At 49.8% G+C, this 24,572-nt stretch overlaps 12 non-coding genes and 1 pseudogene across 12 annotated transcripts; all 13 read left to right on the top strand.

The window, feature by feature from the left end:
* Positions 1-540: 540 nt before the first annotated feature.
* LOC141220504 (U2 spliceosomal RNA) lies at positions 541-731 on the top strand. The gene has a single exon (XR_012288711.1). It is a non-coding gene; the product is annotated as a U2 spliceosomal RNA (small nuclear RNA).
* Positions 732-1,846: 1,115 nt separating this feature from the next.
* Positions 1,847-1,924, top strand: LOC141220729 (U2 spliceosomal RNA; annotated as a pseudogene).
* Positions 1,925-7,483: 5,559 nt separating this feature from the next.
* On the top strand, positions 7,484-7,676 carry LOC141220657 (U2 spliceosomal RNA). Its single transcript, XR_012288862.1, has one exon. It is a non-coding gene; the product is annotated as a U2 spliceosomal RNA (small nuclear RNA).
* A 1,118-nt stretch (positions 7,677-8,794) lies between these two features.
* Positions 8,795-8,984, top strand: LOC141220642 (U2 spliceosomal RNA). Its single transcript, XR_012288847.1, has one exon. It is a non-coding gene; the product is annotated as a U2 spliceosomal RNA (small nuclear RNA).
* A 1,118-nt stretch (positions 8,985-10,102) lies between these two features.
* LOC141220641 (U2 spliceosomal RNA) lies at positions 10,103-10,292 on the top strand. The gene has a single exon (XR_012288846.1). It is a non-coding gene; the product is annotated as a U2 spliceosomal RNA (small nuclear RNA).
* A 1,115-nt stretch (positions 10,293-11,407) lies between these two features.
* Positions 11,408-11,598, top strand: LOC141220503 (U2 spliceosomal RNA). The gene has a single exon (XR_012288710.1). It is a non-coding gene; the product is annotated as a U2 spliceosomal RNA (small nuclear RNA).
* A 1,115-nt stretch (positions 11,599-12,713) lies between these two features.
* Positions 12,714-12,904, top strand: LOC141220502 (U2 spliceosomal RNA). Its single transcript, XR_012288709.1, has one exon. It is a non-coding gene; the product is annotated as a U2 spliceosomal RNA (small nuclear RNA).
* A 1,115-nt stretch (positions 12,905-14,019) lies between these two features.
* Positions 14,020-14,210, top strand: LOC141220501 (U2 spliceosomal RNA). Its single transcript, XR_012288708.1, has one exon. It is a non-coding gene; the product is annotated as a U2 spliceosomal RNA (small nuclear RNA).
* Positions 14,211-15,325: 1,115 nt separating this feature from the next.
* Positions 15,326-15,516, top strand: LOC141220499 (U2 spliceosomal RNA). The gene has a single exon (XR_012288706.1). It is a non-coding gene; the product is annotated as a U2 spliceosomal RNA (small nuclear RNA).
* Positions 15,517-16,631: 1,115 nt separating this feature from the next.
* On the top strand, positions 16,632-16,822 carry LOC141220498 (U2 spliceosomal RNA). Its single transcript, XR_012288705.1, has one exon. It is a non-coding gene; the product is annotated as a U2 spliceosomal RNA (small nuclear RNA).
* Positions 16,823-17,937: 1,115 nt separating this feature from the next.
* On the top strand, positions 17,938-18,128 carry LOC141220497 (U2 spliceosomal RNA). Its single transcript, XR_012288704.1, has one exon. It is a non-coding gene; the product is annotated as a U2 spliceosomal RNA (small nuclear RNA).
* Positions 18,129-19,243: 1,115 nt separating this feature from the next.
* On the top strand, positions 19,244-19,434 carry LOC141220629 (U2 spliceosomal RNA). The gene has a single exon (XR_012288834.1). It is a non-coding gene; the product is annotated as a U2 spliceosomal RNA (small nuclear RNA).
* Positions 19,435-20,549: 1,115 nt separating this feature from the next.
* LOC141220645 (U2 spliceosomal RNA) lies at positions 20,550-20,742 on the top strand. Its single transcript, XR_012288850.1, has one exon. It is a non-coding gene; the product is annotated as a U2 spliceosomal RNA (small nuclear RNA).
* Positions 20,743-24,572: the final 3,830 nt, after the last annotated feature.

Here is a 24,572-nt window from a genome sequence, read left to right as displayed (position 1 = left end):
ATTAGTCTGTGGCATTCTGTTAAACTGTTGCTTATGGCGGTCTCTGTGAGCTTCTCAGCGACATTCAGCCAGCCAGGTATCCTGCCTGCAGTAGATGGAATGTGGCAATGGAACGCTGGCTGCGCGTGTCATAATAGGCTCTGAGCCTTTATATACCTGTGCACAGCAGCAGCCACCTTCAGTCTGCTGCTGGACAGCCAGCAGCAGCAGCAGCAGGAGAGGTATGTAATCAGGAGCCCTCCTGCTAAGGGTAGACAGCTGCTCGTTCCACCCCACCCCCCGCCTTAATTGGTTCTCCTCCCTTCCAACGGTGTTGAGGCGGGTGGGAACAGCAGGGGGTGAAGGTGCTGTGTTTAAAGAGGTGGAGTTATGCAGATCTAAAACGCGTGGATTGCAGCAGCAGCAAGCCGAAAAGTGCAGGCATGTAAGGGATCTAGAGGTTGACAACATGTCTTCTTAACGGGAGTCCAGGAGCTCATCTCCACAAATGGACTTTTCAGGATCCTTGGGTGGCTCCGTAGTTTGAAACCAATTCTGGTTATCGCTTCTCGGCCTTTTGGCTAAGATCAAGTGTAGTATCTGTTCTTATCAGTTTAATATCTGATACGTCCCCTATCTGGGGACCATATATTAAATGGATTTTTAGAACAGGGAGATGGAAAAAGAGCTTGCTCTGTCCACTCCACGCATTGACCTGGTATTGCAGTATCTCCAGGACCGGTGCACCCCTTCTTTAATGCAGTTTCTAAAATCAGAAAGAATTGAATTCAATGTTTTTTGTTCATTTTGCTTGTTTGTCGGATTTTGGGATGGACTCTTTGGCTTTGCTTTTCTTCTCCTCATTGGATTTTTCATGTTCAAAGTTGCAGAAGCCAGATTACAAGCTCATTTTGGTTCAACTTCAGCAACTGTGCATTGCATTGCCATGTAATGTGATGCAATGCTATCTTTCTAGCTCTCCCTTTTTACTTCCTTTTGGATAAACAGACATATTAGGCAAGCATTTTGGAGCTTTCACCTAAATAACTACAGGTGGTGAGATAAGCTGCACAATATAATTGACCTTTCAGTATATTGTTGCACACACACCATCTATTTAGCAAATGCCCTTGTTATCAACAGCAGCCTTTTAAACTCACCTGAGCTAACAGGTATGTGCGCTGGTTACTCTGCTGCGCTTAAAATTTCTTTTTTGGTTTGCTACAATGCCTTTTCTGAAACGTTGTCTCCTTCTGCTGGAACACTGACTTCTTTCATTTAATGCCTGCAGACTATAAAAGAGAACCCAACCCAAAAAGTTTGGTTGATTAGTCTGTGGCATTCTGTTAAACTGTTGCTTATGGCGGTCTCTGTGAGCTTCTCAGCGACATTCAGCCAGCCAGGTATCCTGCCTGCAGTAGATGGAATGTGGCAATGGAACGCTGGCTGCGCGTGTCATAATAGGCTCTGAGCCTTTATATACCTGTGCACAGCAGCAGCCACCTTCAGTCTGCTGCTGGACAGCCAGCAGCAGCAGCAGCAGGAGAGGTATGTAATCAGGAGCCCTCCTGCTAAGGGTAGACAGCTGCTCGTTCCACCCCACCCCCCGCCTTAATTGGTTCTCCTCCCTTCCAACGGTGTTGAGGCGGGTGGGAACAGCAGGGGGTGAAGGTGCTGTGTTTAAAGAGGTGGAGTTATGCAGATCTAAAACGCGTGGATTGCAGCAGCAGCAAGCCGAAAAGTGCAGGCATGTAAGGGATCTAGAGGTTGACAACATGTCTTCTTAACGGGAGTCCAGGAGCTCATCTCCACAAATGGACTTTTCAGGATCCTTGGGTGGCTCCGTAGTTTGAAACCAATTCTGGTTATCGCTTCTCGGCCTTTTGGCTAAGATCAAGTGTAGTATCTGTTCTTTTAAGAACACAAGAGCTACGATCTACACTTGACGAGAGCGATCGAACTCGGAAGGAGAAGAGCTTCGGAGCCCAGCTGACATCGGAGAACGAAGGCGGATATCGGTGGGAGGAAGAAGCTCTAAAGAATCCAGAAGAAGACGAAGACTCGGAGAAGAATCGGGCTGTCCTGTGGAATCTTCGAGGAAGAAAATCATCGAGACAAAGACCTTTCAGGGAATTTGTCCAGAACACGACGGGAGAAGAATCTGCATAGCTCCACCCATTCCGGGAAGAGTTCCAGATCCAGCTCCAAGAAGTAACTGCAGGAGGAAAGCCATGGCAAGCGCTGCGAGGAAGGCCGAAAAGAAGAGCCTGGAGCTGGGGACAGCCAGGAGGGCCCAGCCAGGAGCCGATTCTGACCCCAAGGACTCTGCCTCCACGACTGGCCAGCAGAAGGGACCCCAGAAGCCCCGCCACGAAGCTCCAGCCCTGGAGCCATGGATGCGGCAGACGGTGGCCCTGAAGCTGAAGGAAGTGGATGGGAGGGTGCCGGACATGTCCTCGGACGTGTTCTGCCAGAAGATGCTGCTGGATCGAGGCTTCTCCAGGTCGGACACCCTCAGCATCCAGACCTTCTTGACGGGGATCTTCTTCGTCACCTTCGCCACTGTGAACACCTGCAGGAGGTTCTGGGAAATGGTAAGCGCAAAAGGACCGGATAATTCTTTCTCTGCCTTTACAGGTAGCTGCCCTATCCAGAGGGATGAAAGGAGGATCACGGTCTCCATGCGCAACCCGCACACCCCAGGCCAAGACATCTGTACCTTCCTGAGACGCTTCTGTTTGGTTGTGAAGGAACCATCTCACATCCTGAATGGAGTCGGCTTCTGGACAGGTAAGTGGTCGGTGACCGTTAGACTTCACAGGGACCTGGCGTACTCAGACGGACTTCGGCACCTGCCCCCGACATTCTCCCTGGGCAACTCCTACGGCCTCATCTATTACCCGGACATGCCGCGGAACTGCAGGAGATGCGGCAAGAATGGCCACGAGATGAAGGACTGCAAGGAGGATGCCTGCAGGATTTGTCGAGTGACGGGACACAGCTCGAAGGACTGCCCGAAGAAGACGTCCTGCAACCTGTGTGGGCTGGCGGCTCATCTGTACAAGGATTGCCCCAGGCGTGAGAGATCCTGGGCATCGGTGGTTGCGACGACCCCAGCTACGGAGGACAAGGCCCCGACGACCAGGCCTGTGAAGGTCAAGGACGCGACGACCAAGGCCCCAGCGGCCAAGGCCGAGACGACCAAGGCCAAAGCGGTCAAGGAGTCGGTGGCCAAAGCCCCAGCGACGGTCCCAGCAGCTCCGAAGCAGAAGAAAAAGTCAAAGGAGGGTAAGAGTTCTGTCACCCCTCTCTCGATCCCTCCCCCTGCCACCCCCGTCCAATCACCCCCCCACCCCGGCCACCCCTGCTGAGGATTCCACTTCCTCCTTCCCCTACTCCTCAGAAGGTGTCCTTTCCCCTGCCCCGGCAGCCACTCTCCCTCCCCAGACCATGGTAGCGGTGGAATTAACCTTTCCTCCACCCGCCGCTATCTATTCCGAGGAGGATTTTCCCCTTCTTGTCTCCCCAGTTCCAACCCGGGGAAAGAGGAAGGTGGAGGACAGCCCTGCTACTGAATCCTCCAAAAAGAAGATTCTGGATTTCGTAGGCAAAAAGGAGGATACCCTCCCTGAGCCAGAAGAGATGGAGCACATGGTTGAGACCCTGGTGGCCGAGCCAGAAGAGGAGGAACTGGTGGTCGCCGAGATCGAGGCCGCGCTGCTTGACCAGATGGAGGAAGAGGGCCTGCTGGTGATCCCGTCACCAGCAGTCAACACCGACGAGGGACCACCCGACCGGAGTGGTAACTAAGGTGTATTGCCTGCGCTAACTTTTTCTTTTTTCCCTACATGATGGCTAATATTAACTTATTTTCCATTAATGTCAGGAGCATCAAGGACAAGTTCAGACGTCAGACTATTTATGCCTTCCTTACTTCCCAGTTGTGTGATGTTTATATGTTGCAGGAATGTTCCCTTCCCTCCTCTAGGTCCTTCAAACATCTGGCCAGGGAGTGGTCCCACGGTCCATCCTACTGGTCCGGTGGGGGTGACTGCAAGTCTGCGGGGGTCGCAATTCTGATCAGGGGGGGCGCATTCACGCTTGAGTCCGTCCAGGAGCTCATCTGCGGCAGGGCTCTTGTTGTAGATGGCAACTGGGCGGGAGAACCTGTCAGGTTCATCAACGTGTATGCGTCCCCACTGAAGAATGAGCGTTTGGAGCTTTTCCAGACCCTGCGGCTTCAGCTTGCCACCACCAGGACCTTAGTGATGGCCGGGGATTTCAACTGCCCCATCGAGGAGGACGGTCGTAGTTCTGGCACATCTGCCAAGTTGGACATCACGTCCAAGCTGCTCATCGAGATGGTAACCGAGGCCTCTCTTCAGGACGTGGTGGGCTCCATGGGGAGAGGCTCCACGAACTATTCGTGGAGCCGACCCGATGGCTCACTCCGCTCCAGGATTGACTTTGTGTTCACCTCTCGGGCAGTCAGGCAGAGTAGGCACTCGATGGTCTCCTGCTTCTTCTCCGACCACAGAGCCATTCACTTACAAGGTGTCCTCGGCGACGGTTTTCCGTCCGGCCCCGGCTCCTGGAAGCTGAATTGTGCTCTGCTGGCTCAGGATGAAGTCGTGGAGGAGCTGAGAGCAGCCTACGCAATGTGGCAGTCCTACAAGGGTAGCTTCCAAACAGTCTCTGATTGGTGGGAATATGTTAAACTTGAGTTTCGCTGTTTCTTTCAGGCCAAGGGTCGACAACAGGCGTGTGAGAAGAGGAGGGACTTCAGAGGGCTGCAGCGCGAGCTGCGGTCGCTGCAGGACCTTCTTCACTGCGGCTGGGACGTGAGGGAGGAGCTGGAGGAGACCAAGAAGAGCCTGAAAAGGCACTTTGAGGAGGAGTCCAAGCGAATCATCTTCCGTTCCAAAGTGGAGAATCTGGAGAAGGGTGAGAAATGTAACTCATTCTTTTTCAGGAAACTTCATGCCGGTCACACGCCCCTGAACGAGCTGCGAGACGAGAGCGGAAACATGCGACGTGGGAAGGAGGACGTGATGAGGGTCGTCAGCGACTTCTACAGCGAACTCTACTCCCACAAGACTACCGACCCCGACGCTGCTGATAAGTTCCTGTCAGGTATCACTAACCATCTTGATCCTGCAGGCACGGCAGCCTTGGACAAACCTCTGATGGTGGGCGAATTGCTCTCTGCCGCTAAATCCTTTAGGACCGGAAGGACCCCGGGCAGTGATGGTCTTCCAGCGGAGCTCTATGTAGCGCTGGGAGACCTCATCTGTCCGGACCTGTTGGACCTGTACGAGGAGATGGTGGTGGAGGGTAGAATGCCTCCATCTTTGAGGGAAGGAATGGTCACGATCCTGTACAAGCGGAAGGGAGAGAGGTGCGACCTGAGGAATTGGCGTCCCATCACTCTGCTCAACGTGGACTACAAGATCCTGGCCAAGACGATGGCGACACGACTTAAGACGGTCATCGGACGGATCATCCACCCGGACCAGACCTGCGGCATCCCTGGACGTCGCATCGCAGACAGCCTCGCTCTCGTGCGGGACACGGTCGAGTACATCAAGGTCCGCCGCGCACACGCGGCCCTGGTCTCCTTGGATCAGGAGAAGGCCTTCGACCGGGTTTCCCACGAGTTCATGGGCCGAGCTCTGCACCGGTTAGGTTTGGGTAACATGTTTTGTTCGTATGTCCGTCTGATGTATTTTGATATCCACAGCTCGGTGTTGGTGAACGGCTGGAAGACTGACCCCTTCCCTGTCCTCTCTGGGGTCAGACAAGGCTGCCCTCTATCACCTCTTCTTTTTGTTTGTGTTATAGAACTCTTCGCAGAGGCTATCCGGCAGAATGGAGAGATCAGAGGGATCACCGCACCGGGTCCGGGACGACACGAGGTCAAGTGCTCGCTCTACATGGACGACGTCACCGTCTTCTGCGCTGATCGTGGTTCAGTCGACGCCCTCGTCCAGACGTGTGAGAGGTTCGGCCGGGCTTCAGGGGCCAAAGTCAACTGCAGGAAGTCGGAAGCCATGCTCTTCGGGGATTGGCAGCCGGCCTCCTCCGCCCCCTTCCCCTTCAACATTCAACCGGATTTCCTCAAGGTGCTGGGAGTCTGGTTCGGGAAGGAAGGAGCGGCCCTCAAGTCCTGGCAAGAACGCTTGGCCAAGGTGAAGCAACGGATCGGACTCTGGAGCCTCAGACACCTCACTTGTGAGGGTAAGGCACTCGTCCTGCGTAATGAGGTCCTGCCCGTCTTGCAGTACACGGCGCAGGCCTGGCCCCCACACGTCACTGTGTGCAGGGCCATTACCAGGACAGTGTTTCACTTTGTCTGGGGATCCAAGATGGACAGAGTCAGGCGGGCCGTCATGTACAAGGAGCCTCGCAAGGGTGGGAAGGGCGTTCCAGATATCCCCACCCTCCTGCGATCCTCTTTTGTGTGTGATTGTGTCCGCCGGACTTTGCAAGTCAAGAATGGCTCCGCGGGCAGGTCCATGTCTCGCTTCTTCCTGCTTCCTCTTTGGAGGCAACTCGGCTGGGACAAGTGGGACAGCTCCTTCCCCTACAACTGGACGACGCCATGGTTCTACGGAGACGTCGTTCGATTTGTGGGGGAGCATCAACTGGAGGGACTCAAGCCCGACTTGTGGAAGCCCAAAACTATCCACAAGCTAATCAGAGCCAAGGATGACGTGGAGAACATTACAGGACTTCACCAGGACACGCTGGAGACTGTGTGGACAAATGTGTCGTCTGACAGGCTGACCAACGGGCACAAGGACTTGTCGTGGATGGCGATTCAGGGCGGACTGCCCGTCCGGTCATTCATGCATGCCCGGAACCTGTGCAAGACCCGGTACTGCCCAAGGTGCCCCTTCGTGGAGGAAACATCTTTGCACACTTTTTGGGACTGCGGATTTGCACAGCGCCTATTGACTGCACTTGAGGACGACCTGAGGAACTCTGTCCCCAGGGCGAGCCTATCGCACCATTCTGTGCTTTACGGACTCTTCCCTGGGGTTCATACCGTCGGAGCCATCCAGGAGGCTTGGCGCCTTATGAACTGCTTCAAGGATGCCGTTTGGGTCGCCAGGAACCGGCTCATCTTGAGGAGGGAGAGGATGTCCATCCAGGACTGCCGCAGGCTGATCCACAGCCTGCTCAGAGACTATTCCATCATGGACGGTCCGGAGGACGAGGACGAGGACTAAACCCCTCCTCCCCCTCTCCCCTTATGTGTCTTGTCTTTCAATAAAGCTTCGGGCCTGTGATTTTCCCCTCCCCATCCCCTTTTTCCCAATCCCCATCCCTTATCACGGTTCGTCGTACTGTATTGATTGACATGCTTTTTCTTTCAGATTGAGTGTTTTGTGTAGCATAGGGGTGTGATGTGTCTAGTTAGTGCGTCGTATCCTCATGCTATGTAAATATGATGTAGAATTCTGTGTGTACTGGGCTGCGGCACTGTACACTGTCTGTTAACTTATTTTTTGTGCTAATAAAAGATATATTCAATCAAAAAATCTGTTCTTATCAGTTTAATATCTGATACGTCCCCTATCTGGGGACCATATATTAAATGGATTTTTAGAACAGGGAGATGGAAAAAGAGCTTGCTCTGTCCACTCCACGCATTGACCTGGTATTGCAGTATCTCCAGGACCGGTGCACCCCTTCTTTAATGCAGTTTCTAAAATCAGAAAGAATTGAATTCAATGTTTTTTGTTCATTTTGCTTGTTTGTCGGATTTTGGGATGGACTCTTTGGCTTTGCTTTTCTTCTCCTCATTGGATTTTTCATGTTCAAAGTTGCAGAAGCCAGATTACAAGCTCATTTTGGTTCAACTTCAGCAACTGTGCATTGCATTGCCATGTAATGTGATGCAATGCTATCTTTCTAGCTCTCCCTTTTTACTTCCTTTTGGATAAACAGACATATTAGGCAAGCATTTTGGAGCTTTCACCTAAATAACTACAGGTGGTGAGATAAGCTGCACAATATAATTGACCTTTCAGTATATTGTTGCACACACACCATCTATTTAGCAAATGCCCTTGTTATCAACAGCAGCCTTTTAAACTCACCTGAGCTAACAGGTATGTGCGCTGGTTACTCTGCTGCGCTTAAAATTTCTTTTTTGGTTTGCTACAATGCCTTTTCTGAAACGTTGTCTCCTTCTGCTGGAACACTGACTTCTTTCATTTAATGCCTGCAGACTATAAAAGAGAACCCAACCCAAAAAGTTTGGTTGATTAGTCTGTGGCATTCTGTTAAACTGTTGCTTATGGCGGTCTCTGTGAGCTTCTCAGCGACATTCAGCCAGCCAGGTATCCTGCCTGCAGTAGATGGAATGTGGCAATGGAACGCTGGCTGCGCGTGTCATATTAGGCTCTGAGCCTTTATATACCTGTGCACAGCAGCAGCCACCTTCAGTCTGCTGCTGGACAGCCAGCAGCAGCAGCAGCAGCAGGAGAGGTATGTAATCAGGAGCCCTCCTGCTAAGGGTAGACAGCTGCTCGTTCCACCCCACCCCCCGCCTTAATTGGTTCTCCTCCCTTCCAACAGTGTTGAGGCGGGTGGGAACAGCAGGGGGTGAAGGTGCTGTGTTTAAAGAGGTGGAGTTATGCAGATCTAAAACGCGTGGATTGCAGCAGCAGCAAGCCGAAAAGTGCAGGCATGTAAGGGATCTAGAGGTTGACAACATGTCTTCTTAACGGGAGTCCAGGAGCTCATCTCCACAAATGGACTTTTCAGGATCCTTGGGTGGCTCCGTAGTTTGAAACCAATTCTGGTTATCGCTTCTCGGCCTTTTGGCTAAGATCAAGTGTAGTATCTGTTCTTATCAGTTTAATATCTGATACGTCCCCTATCTGGGGACCATATATTAAATGGATTTTTAGAACAGGGAGATGGAAAAGAGCTTGCTCTGTCCACTCCACGCATTGACCTGGTATTGCAGTATCTCCAGGACCGTTGCACCCCTTCTTTAATGCAGTTTCTAAAATCAGAAAGAATTGAATTCAATGTTTTTTGTTCATTTTGCTTGTTTGTCGGATTTTGGGATGGACTCTTTGGCTTTGCTTTTCTTCTCCTCATTGGATTTTTCATGTTCAAAGTTGCAGAAGCCAGATTACAAGCTCATTTTGGTTCAACTTCAGCAACTGTGCATTGCATTGCCATGTAATGTGATGCAATGCTATCTTTCTAGCTCTCCCTTTTTACTTCCTTTTGGATAAACAGACATATTAGGCAAGCATTTTGGAGCTTTCACCTAAATAACTACAGGTGGTGAGATAAGCTGCACAATATAATTGACCTTTCAGTATATTGTTGCACACACACCATCTATTTAGCAAATGCCCTTGTTATCAACAGCAGCCTTTTAAACTCACCTGAGCTAACAGGTATGTGCGCTGGTTACTCTGCTGCGCTTAAAATTTCTTTTTTGGTTTGCTACAATGCCTTTTCTGAAACGTTGTCTCCTTCTGCTGGAACACTGACTTCTTTCATTTAATGCCTGCAGACTATAAAAGAGAACCCAACCCAAAAAGTTTGGTTGATTAGTCTGTGGCATTCTGTTAAACTGTTGCTTATGGCGGTCTCTGTGAGCTTCTCAGCGACATTCAGCCAGCCAGGTATCCTGCCTGCAGTAGATGGAATGTGGCAATGGAACGCTGGCTGCGCGTGTCATATTAGGCTCTGAGCCTTTATATACCTGTGCACAGCAGCAGCCACCTTCAGTCTGCTGCTGGACAGCCAGCAGCAGCAGCAGCAGCAGGAGAGGTATGTAATCAGGAGCCCTCCTGCTAAGGGTAGACAGCTGCTCGTTCCACCCCACCCCCCGCCTTAATTGGTTCTCCTCCCTTCCAACGGTGTTGAGGCGGGTGGGAACAGCAGGGGGTGAAGGTGCTGTGTTTAAAGAGGTGGAGTTATGCAGATCTAAAACGCGTGGATTGCAGCAGCAGCAAGCCGAAAAGTGCAGGCATGTAAGGGATCTAGAGGTTGACAACATGTCTTCTTAACGGGAGTCCAGGAGCTCATCTCCACAAATGGACTTTTCAGGATCCTTGGGTGGCTCCGTAGTTTGAAACCAATTCTGGTTATCGCTTCTCGGCCTTTTGGCTAAGATCAAGTGTAGTATCTGTTCTTATCAGTTTAATATCTGATACGTCCCCTATCTGGGGACCATATATTAAATGGATTTTTAGAACAGGGAGATGGAAAAGAGCTTGCTCTGTCCACTCCACGCATTGACCTGGTATTGCAGTATCTCCAGGACCGTTGCACCCCTTCTTTAATGCAGTTTCTAAAATCAGAAAGAATTGAATTCAATGTTTTTTGTTCATTTTGCTTGTTTGTCGGATTTTGGGATGGACTCTTTGGCTTTGCTTTTCTTCTCCTCATTGGATTTTTCATGTTCAAAGTTGCAGAAGCCAGATTACAAGCTCATTTTGGTTCAACTTCAGCAACTGTGCATTGCATTGCCATGTAATGTGATGCAATGCTATCTTTCTAGCTCTCCCTTTTTACTTCCTTTTGGATAAACAGACATATTAGGCAAGCATTTTGGAGCTTTCACCTAAATAACTACAGGTGGTGAGATAAGCTGCACAATATAATTGACCTTTCAGTATATTGTTGCACACACACCATCTATTTAGCAAATGCCCTTGTTATCAACAGCAGCCTTTTAAACTCACCTGAGCTAACAGGTATGTGCGCTGGTTACTCTGCTGCGCTTAAAATTTCTTTTTTGGTTTGCTACAATGCCTTTTCTGAAACGTTGTCTCCTTCTGCTGGAACACTGACTTCTTTCATTTAATGCCTGCAGACTATAAAAGAGAACCCAACCCAAAAAGTTTGGTTGATTAGTCTATGGCATTCTGTTAAACTGTTGCTTATGGCGGTCTCTGTGAGCTTCTCAGCGACATTCAGCCAGCCAGGTATCCTGCCTGCAGTAGATGGAATGTGGCAATGGAACGCTGGCTGAGCGTGTCATAATAGGCTCTGAGCCTTTATATACCTGTGCACAGCAGCAGCCACCTTCAGTCTGCTGCTGGACAGCCAGCAGCAGCAGCAGCAGGAGAGGTATGTAATCAGGAGCCCTCCTGCTAAGGGTAGACAGCTGCTCGTTCCACCCCACCCCCCGCCTTAATTGGTTCTCCTCCCTTCCAACGGTGTTGAGGCGGGTGGGAACAGCAGGGGGTGAAGGTGCTGTGCTTAAAGAGGTGGAGTTATGCAGATCTAAAACGCGTGGATTGCAGCAGCAGCAAGCCGAAAAGTGCAGGCATGTAAGGGATCTAGAGGTTGACAACATGTCTTCTTAACGGGAGTCCAGGAGCTCATCTCCACAAATGGACTTTTCAGGATCCTTGGGTGGCTCCGTAGTTTGAAACCAATTCTGGTTATCGCTTCTCGGCCTTTTGGCTAAGATCAAGTGTAGTATCTGTTCTTATCAGTTTAATATCTGATACGTCCCCTATCTGGGGACCATATATTAAATGGATTTTTAGAACAGGGAGATGGAAAAAGAGCTTGCTCTGTCCACTCCACGCATTGACCTGGTATTGCAGTATCTCCAGGACCGGTGCACCCCTTCTTTAATGCAGTTTCTAAAATCAGAAAGAATTGAATTCAATGTTTTTTGTTCATTTTGCTTGTTTGTCGGATTTTGGGATGGACTCTTTGGCTTTGCTTTTCTTCTCCTCATTGGATTTTTCATGTTCAAAGTTGCAGAAGCCAGATTACAAGCTCATTTTGGTTCAACTTCAGCAACTGTGCATTGCATTGCCATGTAATGTGATGCAATGCTATCTTTCTAGCTCTCCCTTTTTACTTCCTTTTGGATAAACAGACATATTAGGCAAGCATTTTGGAGCTTTCACCTAAATAACTACAGGTGGTGAGATAAGCTGCACAATATAATTGACCTTTCAGTATATTGTTGCACACACACCATCTATTTAGCAAATGCCCTTGTTATCAACAGTAGCCTTTTAAACTCACCTGAGCTAACAGGTATGTGCGCTGGTTACTCTGCTGCGCTTAAAATTTCTTTTTTGGTTTGCTACAAAGCCTTTTCTGAAACGTTGTCTCCTTCTGCTGGAACACTGACTTCTTTCATTTAATGCCTGCAGACTATAAAAGAGAACCCAACCCAAAAAGTTTGGTTGATTAGTCTGTGGCATTCTGTTAAACTGTTGCTTATGGCGGTCTCTGTGAGCTTCTCAGCGACATTCAGCCAGCCAGGTATCCTGCCTGCAGTAGATGGAATGTGGCAATGGAACGCTGGCTGCGCGTGTCATAATAGGCTCTGAGCCTTTATATACCTGTGCACAGCAGCAGCCACCTTCAGTCTGCTGCTGGACAGCCAGCAGCAGCAGCAGCAGGAGAGGTATGTAATCAGGAGCCCTCCTGCTAAGGGTAGACAGCTGCTCGTTCCACCCCACCCCCCGCCTTAATTGGTTCTCCTCCCTTCCAACGGTGTTGAGGCGGGTGGGAACAGCAGGGGGTGAAGGTGCTGTGTTTAAAGAGGTGGAGTTATGCAGATCTAAAACGCGTGGATTGCAGCAGCAGCAAGCCGAAAAGTGCAGGCATGTAAGGGATCTAGAGGTTGACAACATGTCTTCTTAACGGGAGTCCAGGAGCTCATCTCCACAAATGGACTTTTCAGGATCCTTGGGTGGCTCCGTAGTTTGAAACCAATTCTGGTTATCGCTTCTCGGCCTTTTGGCTAAGATCAAGTGTAGTATCTGTTCTTATCAGTTTAATATCTGATACGTCCCCTATCTGGGGACCATATATTAAATGGATTTTTAGAACAGGGAGATGGAAAAAGAGCTTGCTCTGTCCACTCCACGCATTGACCTGGTATTGCAGTATCTCCAGGACCGGTGCACCCCTTCTTTAATGCAGTTTCTAAAATCAGAAAGAATTGAATTCAATGTTTTTTGTTCATTTTGCTTGTTTGTCGGATTTTGGGATGGACTCTTTGGCTTTGCTTTTCTTCTCCTCATTGGATTTTTCATGTTCAAAGTTGCAGAAGCCAGATTACAAGCTCATTTTGGTTCAACTTCAGCAACTGTGCATTGCATTGCCATGTAATGTGATGCAATGCTATCTTTCTAGCTCTCCCTTTTTACTTCCTTTTGGATAAACAGACATATTAGGCAAGCATTTTGGAGCTTTCACCTAAATAACTACAGGTGGTGAGATAAGCTGCACAATATAATTGACCTTTCAGTATATTGTTGCACACACACCATCTATTTAGCAAATGCCCTTGTTATCAACAGCAGCCTTTTAAACTCACCTGAGCTAACAGGTATGTGCGCTGGTTACTCTGCTGCGCTTAAAATTTCTTTTTTGGTTTGCTACAATGCCTTTTCTGAAACGTTGTCTCCTTCTGCTGGAACACTGACTTCTTTCATTTAATGCCTGCAGACTATAAAAGAGAACCCAACCCAAAAAGTTTGGTTGATTAGTCTGTGGCATTCTGTTAAACTGTTGCTTATGGCGGTCTCTGTGAGCTTCTCAGCGACATTCAGCCAGCCAGGTATCCTGCCTGCAGTAGATGGAATGTGGCAATGGAACGCTGGCTGCGCGTGTCATAATAGGCTCTGAGCCTTTATATACCTGTGCACAGCAGCAGCCACCTTCAGTCTGCTGCTGGACAGCCAGCAGCAGCAGCAGCAGGAGAGGTATGTAATCAGGAGCCCTCCTGCTAAGGGTAGACAGCTGCTCGTTCCACCCCACCCCCCGCCTTAATTGGTTCTCCTCCCTTCCAACGGTGTTGAGGCGGGTGGGAACAGCAGGGGGTGAAGGTGCTGTGTTTAAAGAGGTGGAGTTATGCAGATCTAAAACGCGTGGATTGCAGCAGCAGCAAGCCGAAAAGTGCAGGCATGTAAGGGATCTAGAGGTTGACAACATGTCTTCTTAACGGGAGTCCAGGAGCTCATCTCCACAAATGGACTTTTCAGGATCCTTGGGTGGCTCCGTAGTTTGAAACCAATTCTGGTTATCGCTTCTCGGCCTTTTGGCTAAGATCAAGTGTAGTATCTGTTCTTATCAGTTTAATATCTGATACGTCCCCTATCTGGGGACCATATATTAAATGGATTTTTAGAACAGGGAGATGGAAAAAGAGCTTGCTCTGTCCACTCCACGCATTGACCTGGTATTGCAGTATCTCCAGGACCGGTGCACCCCTTCTTTAATGCAGTTTCTAAAATCAGAAAGAATTGAATTCAATGTTTTTTGTTCATTTTGCTTGTTTGTCGGATTTTGGGATGGACTCTTTGGCTTTGCTTTTCTTCTCCTCAATGGATTTTTCATGTTCAAAGTTGCAGAAGCCAGATTACAAGCTCATTTTGGTTCAACTTCAGCAACTGTGCATTGCATTGCCATGTAATGTGATGCAATGCTATCTTTCTAGCTCTCCCTTTTTACTTCCTTTTGGATAAACAGACATATTAGGCAAGCATTTTGGAGCTTTCACCTAAATAACTACAGGTGGTGAGATAAGCTGCACAATATAATTGACCTTTCAGTATATTGTTGCACACACACCATCTATTTAGCAAATGCCCTTGTTATCAACAGCAGCCTTTTAAACTCACCTGAGCTAACAGGTATGTGCGCTGGTTACTCTGCTGCGCTTAAAATTTCTTTTTTGGTTTGCTACAATGCCTTTTCTGAAACGTTGTCTCCTTCTGCTGGAACACTGACTTCTTTCATTTAATGCCTGCAGACTATAAAAGAGAACCCAACCCAAAAAGTTTGGTTGATTAGTCTGTGGCATTCTGTTAAACTGTTGCTTATGGCGGTCTCTGTGAGCTTCTCAGCGACATTCAGCCAGCCAGGTATCCTGCCTGCAGTAGATGGAATGTGGCAATGGAACGCTGGCTGCGCGTGTCATAATAGGCTCTGAGCCTTTATATACCTGTGCACAGCAGCAGCCACCTTCAGTCTGCTGCTGGACAGCCAGCAGCAGCAGCAGCAGGAGAGGTATGTAATCAGGAGCCCTCCTGCTAAGGGTAGACAGCTGCTCGTTCCACCCCACCCCCCGCCTTAATTGGTTCTCCTCCCTTCCAACGGTGTTGAGGCGGGTGGGAACAGCAGGGGGTGAAGGTGCTGTGTTTAAAGAGGTGGAGTTATGCAGATCTAAAACGCGTGGATTGCAGCAGCAGCAAGCCGAAAAGTGCAGGCATGTAAGGGATCTAGAGGTTGACAACATGTCTTCTTAACGGGAGTCCAGGAGCTCATCTCCACAAATGGACTTTTCAGGATCCTTGGGTGGCTCCGTAGTTTGAAACCAATTCTGGTTATCGCTTCTCGGCCTTTTGGCTAAGATCAAGTGTAGTATCTGTTCTTATCAGTTTAATATCTGATACGTCCCCTATCTGGGGACCATATATTAAATGGATTTTTAGAACAGGGAGATGGAAAAAGAGCTTGCTCTGTCCACTCCACGCATTGACCTGGTATTGCAGTATCTCCAGGACCGGTGCACCCCTTCTTTAATGCAGTTTCTAAAATCAGAAAGAATTGAATTCAATGTTTTTTGTTCATTTTGCTTGTTTGTCGGATTTTGGGATGGACTCTTTGGCTTTGCTTTTCTTCTCCTCATTGGATTTTTCATGTTCAAAGTTGCAGAAGCCAGATTACAAGCTCATTTTGGTTCAACTTCAGCAACTGTGCATTGCATTGCCATGTAATGTGATGCAATGCTATCTTTCTAGCTCTCCCTTTTTACTTCCTTTTGGATAAACAGACATATTAGGCAAGCATTTTGGAGCTTTCACCTAAATAACTACAGGTGGTGAGATAAGCTGCACAATATAATTGACCTTTCAGTATATTGTTGCACACACACCATCTATTTAGCAAATGCCCTTGTTATCAACAGCAGCCTTTTAAACTCACCTGAGCTAACAGGTATGTGCGCTGGTTACTCTGCTGCGCTTAAAATTTCTTTTTTGGTTTGCTACAATGCCTTTTCTGAAACGTTGTCTCCTTCTGCTGGAACACTGACTTCTTTCATTTAATGCCTGCAGACTATAAAAGAGAACCCAACCCAAAAAGTTTGGTTGATTAGTCTGTGGCATTCTGTTAAACTGTTGCTTATGGCGGTCTCTGTGAGCTTCTCAGCGACATTCAGCCAGCCAGGTATCCTGCCTGCAGTAGATGGAATGTGGCAATGGAACGCTGGCTGCGCGTGTCATAATAGGCTCTGAGCCTTTATATACCTGTGCACAGCAGCAGCCACCTTCAGTCTGCTGCTGGACAGCCAGCAGCAGCAGCAGCAGGAGAGGTATGTAATCAGGAGCCCTCCTGCTAAGGGTAGACAGCTGCTCGTTCCACCCCACCCCCCGCCTTAATTGGTTCTCCTCCCTTCCAACGGTGTTGAGGCGGGTGGGAACAGCAGGGGGTGAAGGTGCTGTGTTTAAAGAGGTGGAGTTATGCAGATCTAAAACGCGTGGATTGCAGCAGCAGCAAGCCGAAAAGTGCAGGCATGTAAGGGATCTAGAGGTTGACAACATGTCTTCTTAACGGGAGTCCAGGAGCTCATCTCCACAAATGGACTTTTCAGGATCCTTGGGTGGCTCCGTAGTTTGAAACCAATTCTGGTTATCGCTTCTCGGCCTTTTGGCTAAGATCAAGTGTAGTATCTGTTCTTATCAGTTTAATATCTGATACGTCCCCTATCTGGGGACCATATATTAAATGGATTTTTAGAACAGGGAGATGGAAAAAGAGCTTGCTCTGTCCACTCCACGCATTGACCTGGTATTGCAGTATCTCCAGGACCGGTGCACCCCTTCTTTAATGCAGTTTCTAAAATCAGAAAGAATTGAATTCAATGTTTTTTGTTCATTTTGCTTGTTTGTCGGATTTTGGGATGGACTCTTTGGCTTTGCTTTTCTTCTCCTCATTGGATTTTTCATGTTCAAAGTTGCAGAAGCCAGATTACAAGCTCATTTTGGTTCAACTTCAGCAACTGTGCATTGCATTGCCATGTAATGTGATGCAATGCTATCTTTCTAGCTCTCCCTTTTTACTTCCTTTTGGATAAACAGACATATTAGGCAAGCATTTTGGAGCTTTCACCTAAATAACTACAGGTGGTGAGATAAGCTGCACAATATAATTGACCTTTCAGTATATTGTTGCACACACACCATCTATTTAGCAAATGCCCTTGTTATCAACAGCAGCCTTTTAAACTCACCTGAGCTAACAGGTATGTGCGCTGGTTACTCTGCTGCGCTTAAAATTTCTTTTTTGGTTTGCTACAATGCCTTTTCTGAAACGTTGTCTCCTTCTGCTGGAACACTGACTTCTTTCATTTAATGCCTGCAGACTATAAAAGAGAACCCAACCCAAAAAGTTTGGTTGATTAGTCTGTGGCATTCTGTTAAACTGTTGCTTATGGCGGTCTCTGTGAGCTTCTCAGCGACATTCAGCCAGCCAGGTATCCTGCCTGCAGTAGATGGAATGTGGCAATGGAACGCTGGCTGCGCGTGTCATAATAGGCTCTGAGCCTTTATATACCTGTGCACAGCAGCAGCCACCTTCAGTCTGCTGCTGGACAGCCAGCAGCAGCAGCAGCAGGAGAGGTATGTAATCAGGAGCCCTCCTGCTAAGGGTAGACAGCTGCTCGTTCCACCCCACCCCCCGCCTTAATTGGTTCTCCTCCCTTCCAACGGTGTTGAGGCGGGTGGGAACAGCAGGGGGTGAAGGTGCTGTGTTTAAAGAGGTGGAGTTATGCAGATCTAAAACGCGTGGATTGCAGCAGCAGCAAGCCGAAAAGTGCAGGCATGTAAGGGATCTAGAGGTTGACAACATGTCTTCTTAACGGGAGTCCAGGAGCTCATCTCCACAAATGGACTTTTCAGGATCCTTGGGTGGCTCCGTAGTTTGAAACCAATTCTGGTTATCGCTTCTCGGCCTTTTGGCTAAGATCAAGTGTAGTATCTGTTCTTATCAGTTTAATATCTGATACGTCCCCTATCTGGGGACCATATATTAAATGGATTTTTAGAACAGGGAGATGGAAAAAGAGCTTGCTCTGTCCACTCCACGCATTGACCTGGTATTGCAGTATCTCCAGGACCGGTGCACCCCTTCTTTAATGCAGTTTCTAAAATCAGAAAGAATTGAATTCAATGTTTTTTGTTCATTTTGCTTGTTTGTCGGATTTTGGGATGGACTCTTTGGCTTTGCTTTTCTTCTCCTCAATGGATTTTTCATGTTCAAAGTTGCAGAAGCCAGATTACAAGCTCATTTTGGTTCAACTTCAGCAACTGTGCATTGCATTGCCATGTAATGTGATGCAATGCTATCTTTCTAGCTCTCCCTTTTTACTTCCTTTTGGATAAACAGACATATTAGGCAAGCATTTTGGAGCTTTCACCTAAATAACTACAGGTGGTGAGATAAGCTGCACAATATAATTGACCTTTCAGTATATTGTTGCACACACACCATCTATTTAGCAAATGCCCTTGTTATCAACAGCAGCCTTTTAAACTCACCTGAGCTAACAGGTATGTGCGCTGGTTACTCTGCTGCGCTTAAAATTTCTTTTTTGGTTTGCTACAATGCCTTTTCTGAAACGTTGTCTCCTTCTGCTGGAACACTGACTTCTTTCATTTAATGCCTGCAGACTATAAAAGAGAACCCAACCCAAAAAGTTTGGTTGATTAGTCTGTGGCATTCTGTTAAACTGTTGCTTATGGCGGTCTCTGTGAGCTTCTCAGCGACATTCAGCCAGCCAGGTATCCTGCCTGCAGTAGATGGAATGTGGCAATGGAACGCTGGCTGCGCGTGTCATAATAGGCTCTGAGCCTTTATATACCTGTGCACAGCAGCAGCCACCTTCAGTCTGCTGCTGGACAGCCAGCAGCAGCAGCAGCAGGAGAGGTATGTAATCAGGAGCCCTCCTGCTAAGGGTAGACAGCTGCTCGTTCCACCCCACCCCCCGCCTTAATTGGTTCTCCTCCCTTCCAACGGTGTTGAGGCGGGTGGGAACAGCAGGGGGTGAAGGTGCTGTGTTTAAAGAGGTGGAGTTATGCAGATCTAAAACGCGTGGATTGCAGCAGCAGCAAGCCGAAAAGTGCAGGCATGTAAGGGATCTAGAGGTTGACAACATGTCTTCTTAACGGGAGTCCAGGAGCTCATCTCCACAAATGGACTTTTCAGGATCCTTGGGTGGCTCCGTAGTTTGAAACCAATTCTGGTTATCGCTTCTCGGCCTTTTGGCTAAGATCAAGTGTAGTATCTGTTCTTATCAGTTTAATATCTGATACGTCCCCTATCTGGGGACCATATATTAAATGGATTTTTAGAACAGGGAGATGGAAAAAGAGCTTGCTCTGTCCACTCCACGCATTGACCTGGTATTGCAGTATCTCCAGAACCGGTGCACCCCTTCTTTAATGCAGTTTCTAAAATCAGAAAGAATTGAATTCAATGTTTTTTGTTCATTTTGCTTGTTTGTCGGATTTTGGGATGGACTCTTTGGCTTTGCTTTTCTTCTCCTCATTGGATTTTTCATGTTCAAAGTTGCAGAAGCCAGATTACAAGCTCATTTTGGTTCAACTTCAGCAACTGTGCATTGCATTGCCATGTAATGTGATGCAATGCTATCTTTCTAGCTCTCCCTTTTTACTTCCTTTTGGATAAACAGACATATTAGGCAAGCATTTTGGAGCTTTCACCTAAATAACTACAGGTGGTGAGATAAGCTGCACAATATAATTGACCTTTCAGTATATTGTTGCACACACACCATCTATTTAGCAAATGCCCTTGTTATCAACAGCAGCCTTTTAAACTCACCTGAGCTAACAGGTATGTGCGCTGGTTACTCTGCTGCGCTTAAAATTTCTTTTTTGGTTTGCTACAATGCCTTTTCTGAAACGTTGTCTCCTTCTGCTGGAACACTGACTTCTTTCATTTAATGCCTGCAGACTATAAAAGAGAACCCAACCCAAAAAGTTTGGTTGATTAGTCTGTGGCATTCTGTTAAACTGTTGCTTATGGCGGTCTCTGTGAGCTTCTCAGCGACATTCAGCCAGCCAGGTATCCTGCCTGCAGTAGATGGAATGTGGCAATGGAACGCTGGCTGCGCGTGTCATAATAGGCTCTGAGCCTTTATATACCTGTGCACAGCAGCAGCCACCTTCAGTCTGCTGCTGGACAGCCAGCAGCAGCAGCAGCAGGAGAGGTATGTAATCAGGAGCCCTCCTGCTAAGGGTAGACAGCTGCTCGTTCCACCCCACCCCCCGCCTTAATTGGTTCTCCTCCCTTCCAACGGTGTTGAGGCGGGTGGGAACAGCAGGGGGTGAAGGTGCTGTGTTTAAAGAGGTGGAGTTATGCAGATCTAAAACGCGTGGATTGCAGCAGCAGCAAGCCGAAAAGTGCAGGCATGTAAGGGATCTAGAGGTTGACAACATGTCTTCTTAACGGGAGTCCAGGAACTCATCTTCACAAATGGACTTTTCAGGATCCTTGGGTGGCTCCGTAGTTTGAAACCAATTCTGGTTATCGCTTCTCGGCCTTTTGGCTAAGATCAAGTGTAGTATCTGTTCTTATCAGTTTAATATCTGATACGTCCCCTATCTGGGGACCATATATTAAATGGATTTTTAGAACAGGGAGATGGAAAAAGAGCTTGCTCTGTCCACTCCACGCATTGACCTGGTATTGCAGTTGTAGCACCCTGAGGATTCGGCTGCTACAGGGGTATTGCACCTCAACCCAGAGGTGTGATATTCCACTCCCGGATAAGGATGGAGAGTGGAACTGAGCTCGGTAGGCTGCATGCACTACACACATCCCATTTCCGAGGAACAGGCCGACGGTACTCCCACTTAGAAATGTGCAGGTACGACCGAGTCTGTTCCTGGCTGGAGTGGGAGGGGGGTGGTACATCCCATGTAGTGTAGGGGCAGATAGGGGGAGCAGCCTGGGTAAAGATAGGAGCTCATTGGGTGCTGGTCACCTGAGCTCACACATAGAGGGTGTATATAAGGTGGGCACCAACTAAGATCAGGGTCAGATGCAGAGAACAAGTCAGTTGGAGACAGCAAGACAGCTGCAGAGGAGCAGACAGCAAGCAGAGAGGAAGTCAGCCTGCAGCAAGGGAGAAGAGAGACCCTGAGTGAGAGAGGAGCAGAGAAGGAGTACCCAGAGGGGAAAACAGAGAGGACCCAAGAACCCAAATTAAAGCACCGGGTGAGGAGTCGGCATCAGGGTACCGGAACCCAAGCTGGTGGGGGTAAAAACATTCCCCAGCCAGAGACCGGAGACCGTGGGCAGCGTCTGCCACGGTCACCCATCACATCCACCCCGAAGGCACACCACATGAAGGGTCAGGGAACCCAGGGCCAAGGGTGTCCCAACAGAAGGCCCGAGGGAGCTGGACCTAGGTGGATTACTGGTGGGGACGGCCAGAGAACGGGACAGAAAGAGAGCTCAGGGCCACGCTCCGGACTTGTTTGGGGGTTGGCTGGATCCAGGACCTGGTGGACGCAGCACGGCTCGGGTGGTCACTAGCAGCTGGAGTGACCAGTACAACATCTGCAGTAAGTAAACACCCTTAACTGCACAACCCGACTCTGTCTTCACTGCCGTCTGCACTACACCACCACAACCCCCATCCTCTGCGCCTGTCCCCTCTCAGGCTATACCCCTCCCGTTGGGGGTTATCCCACCAAGCTGCGCACCCACCATCAGCCTCAGCGGACCCTGCTGCAGCGGCGGCCACAGTGACCGCATCACAACGGGTGGCGTAGTCGACACCAAAGAACTCTTAATAACATCTGTAGGACTGCCACATAACACTGAGCTTGACGCCCTGGGCACGGGGAAGGGTCACAGCCGCTCGGAGACTACAACCCCCCATCTGATCCGGTGCCGGGTATTCCCCTCAAAAAGGAATATGTCCCAGGGGGCGCGTCAACTTTGGCGTAGTCGGCAGGATTACGTGCCCGCAACACCCGGGTACTGCGTGCCTGAAGAAAAGTGCAAGTTTACCTCAGAAAGAAGTCTCCTGCCGGTTCCGGAGGGTCCACGCCATCGGACCCCATCACAGGTCGTTTCCCGCCGATTGTCCGCCATTTCCAGCTTGTTCCCGCCATCTGCGAGTTTCCCGCCACTGGGCGACGCTTCCCGCCAAATCCGGAGATTTCCCGCCTTAGAAGAGCAGCGGACGCCATTATGGGCGTGCCAAAGGAGGGCAAGAGGCCGCCTCCCATCGTGGGCCAGGACAGAAAATGGCGCCAAAAGTGGAAACCGCCCCCACCAACAGAGACTGTGATGCTGGAGGTGTCTGTCAGCGTGAAAGAACTCCCCCTGGAGCTGACAGTCACCGAGTTGCCCCGGGACCGCCCTCTAAGTGGGAGGAGACGAAAGAAAAGAACGAAGATGGGTGCCGCCTGGAGCAGTCTGGAGCGAGCGCACCCGGAGACAGGAAGCCTGGAGAGGAGCAGCAGAGAAGCTCACCCGGAGATGTCCAGAGAGCAGAGCAGCACCGGCCCGCTGGCCAGGAGCCTGCTGGAAGAAGAGCAGAGCAGCACCGACCCGTTGGTCAGGAGCCTGCTGGACACCACGACCCCACTAGGCCTAGTGGAGGTCCTTGCACAGCTCCCCCGAGACCGGGAGTGTGCACAGACTGCCCTGGAGGGCCTCGCACGGAGGATGGCCCGGGTACAGCGCGAGATATTGGCGGAATGGAGCCGGGAGATGGCCCAGCAAGCTGAAACCAAGACCCGGAGCACGCCAGCCGAGATGAGGAAGCAGACCGCCTCTGAGGATGGCGCGGGAGGACCAAAGGTCGGAGACGGCGCAGAGAAGGGAGCCGAACGCATGGAGGCAGGTAAAGGGGACGTCTATACCCCAAGCCGTGACACCGCTTACCTGCCCCAGCTCCCCGTCGCAGAGCCCGAAAGTCCCCCTGCTGTGCCCGAAAACGCCATGTCACCGACGCAGACTAGGCCCCAACCGGAAGCCGCCGCCGCGACCCCTGTGACGTCACACGCCTCGACCCCGAGCGTGACCAAGCAGGAAGTACCACCAGCCTGGTCGCAGGGCCTAGAATTCCCGGGCGCCGCATCACCAACAGCGCCCCCTACCTCCGCGGAGCCTCCGGCCTGGCCGCAAGGCCAGGTAGCCCAGGGCGCCGCCGTATTAACGGTGCCCTTCACCTTCCAGGTGCCCCAGGCCTGGCCGCAAGGCCTGGGCAACCCGGGCGCCACCACCACCGCGCCCGCACCCGCAAAACCAAGGGTGCCGCGTCTGGGAGAGGACTTGTTCAGCCAGCTCACATGGCCGGACGGGTCTGAAGTTACCACCAGCAAAAAGCAAAGAGCAGGAGGAAGACGCCGTTGAGTGCGGCAGAGCAGTAGCTGTAAATAGTTACCCAATCGGGGTATAAAGAAACTGAAACTGTTGCTACAAATATATAGTCCCCGTTGGGACCAGCTGAGTGAACTGTTTACCCGTTAACCCCTTAATCCCACAGGCTGAGGACTGTGAGCAGCCATTCCCTTTCCCTCCTTACCTGGCCGAGGACTGAGAGCGGCCATATCCCCTGTATATAGTTGCGCGTCCTAAAGCGCCCCCTACCGGTTTTATAGGAAAACCAGTTTTTCTAAGAGACTGTCGCACTTTTCCCGGACACACGTTGCACAGTGTCCGGAGGAGGAACCTGAAACAAGAGACGACGAGAATGTTTATATGAAAAATTTTATATATATAATGTTTTATATGTTTTATTATGTTTATATGAAAATTTTGTATGTTTTGGTGTTTTGTCCTTACAGCCCGAGGACGTGCTGTGATTTACCAGGGGGGAATGTAGCACCCTGAGGATTCGGCTGCTACAGGGGTATTGCACCTCAACCCAGAGGTGTGATATTCCACTCCCGGATAAGGATGGAGAGTGGAACTGAGCTCGGTAGGCTGCATGCACTACACACATCCCATTTCCGAGGAACAGGCCGACGGTACTCCCACTTAGAAATGTGCAGGTACGACCGAGTCTGTTCCTGGCTGGAGTGGGAGGGGGGTGGTACATCCCATGTAGTGTAGGGGCAGATAGGGGGAGCAGCCTGGGTAAAGATAGGAGCTCATTGGGTGCTGGTCACCTGAGCTCACACATAGAGGGTGTATATAAGGTGGGCACCAACTAAGATCAGGGTCAGATGCAGAGAACAAGTCAGTTGGAGACAGCAAGACAGCTGCAGAGGAGCAGACAGCAAGCAGAGAGGAAGTCAGCCTGCAGCAAGGGAGAAGAGAGACCCTGAGTGAGAGAGGAGCAGAGAAGGAGTACCCAGAGGGGAAAACAGAGAGGACCCAAGAACCCAAATTAAAGCACCGGGTGAGGAGTCGGCATCAGGGTACCGGAACCCAAGCTGGTGGGGGTAAAAACATTCCCCAGCCAGAGACCGGAGACCGTGGGCAGCGTCTGCCACGGTCACCCATCACATCCACCCCGAAGGCACACCACATGAAGGGTCAGGGAACCCAGGGCCAAGGGTGTCCCAACAGAAGGCCCGAGGGAGCTG

The sequence above is a fragment of the Phyllobates terribilis genome, unplaced genomic scaffold, assembly GCF_046119375.1.
Source record: "Phyllobates terribilis strain yellow unplaced genomic scaffold, ASM4611937v1 Scaffold_298__1_contigs__length_2340664, whole genome shotgun sequence".
Taxonomy (NCBI): Eukaryota; Metazoa; Chordata; class Amphibia; order Anura; family Dendrobatidae; genus Phyllobates; species Phyllobates terribilis.
Note: the sequence above shows the minus strand (reverse complement) of the source record. Positions and strands in the feature narration are given on the sequence as shown.